Source organism: Meleagris gallopavo, chromosome 5, assembly GCF_000146605.3.
Source record: "Meleagris gallopavo isolate NT-WF06-2002-E0010 breed Aviagen turkey brand Nicholas breeding stock chromosome 5, Turkey_5.1, whole genome shotgun sequence".
Classification (NCBI taxonomy): domain Eukaryota; kingdom Metazoa; phylum Chordata; class Aves; order Galliformes; family Phasianidae; genus Meleagris; species Meleagris gallopavo.
The window spans coordinates 4,132,478-4,133,848 of record NC_015015.2 but is presented as its reverse complement, the minus strand read 5'-3'; positions in this window follow the sequence as shown (position 1 = coordinate 4,133,848).

Sequence of the window (1,371 nt, the reverse complement as noted above, 5' to 3'; positions counted from 1 at the left end):
TTTGGTCGCAGAAAACACAAATGGGAAAAACACGGCGTCAAACTACGTAGGGAGGAAGGAAACGTTCTGAGTGTGGTTCGGATGTGTTCTGCTCCTTGCTTGCAGTGCTTTGGGCATATTGTTGGCATGGTGCTGTTGGTGTGGTGTTGGCGTGGTGTTGGCGTGGTGTTGTTGGTGTGCTGTTGGTGTGGTGTTGGCGTGGTGTTGGTGTTGGCATGATGTTACTGACGTGGTGCTGGCATGGTGCTGGCGTGGTGTTGGCTATTTTTTCCCATCGGCAAGTTTGAAGTCGGCAACAAAGTGGATTTGCAGCTTTCACTTCTACTTTCAGGGGTCTGATACTGGTGAGGGTCCTGTTCATGTGCTCGGGCTCAGAGTCAGAACTCGCTCCAAGAAAATGGGAGCGCTGAAAATAGCAAAGATGTAAAGAGCGCAGTAGGAGCAGAGCAGCCACCGCAGGTTCTCAATATGTCGGTCCTCTTAATCTCACGCATACTAAAAGGAGTGATAAGACTCTCCCCGACCGTGAAAACGAAGGGAACGCTGCGGTGTTTAGGAAGTAAATCGGCCCGAGCTGGGCCGGCTCTGCGCGCACCGGCAGCCGGGTTTCCCCGATGTGTGCGGGACCCGCCCGCCGCGGGGCATCGGCAGCAGAAAAACGCGAAATCGCGTATTTTCTGGCGGATTGGGTTCGTTTTTAGCAGCAGAGATGGAAACGGGCGCGAGGGTATTTAGTTTCCTTTGGAGCCGGGGGATGAAAGCGAGTATTGAGAGCGCCCCACACCTGATTTCTGTATTAAAGAATATAACAGATGTGTTAAATGTCCTATGTTTTAAAAGCGCCCCATTCAGCCCTTTGGTGGGGCTGAACCTTAGCGAGCAGAAGTGTGCAGCTCAGCCATGCAGCCTTGATCCTATTAACCATGAACTAACTGTCACCTTCAGCTGTTTTCCCTTTTTACTTTTTAACACAAAGCTTTCTCAAAAATCTTATTAACCAGCTTTATTTCTCCCGATGCTTTTTGTCCGCCCGTTTTGTGCCGGTGATCTCCATGTCGATGCTTTAACCATTCAAGAAAAGTGCATCTGCGATTTATATCACATTAAGGAAGAAAGAAAGTCTGTTAAACCTCTCCCTCGATTCAAATCAAAAAGTTATTTACCAGAGGATGGAATCGGCCTCCGAGCTCGAGCGATGCTGACACATCTCCGGGCATCTGCGGAGGGAGGGAGAGAGGCGGGGGGCTGGCGGCCCTGCTGTTAATGAAACCTCCCCGGGTTTGTTAATCTCGGCGCTAAGCAGGTAAAGGGCGAGGGCAGCGCGGCGGGACCCCAGCACCTGCCCGGCTAATAGCTGGGGATGGGGGGGGA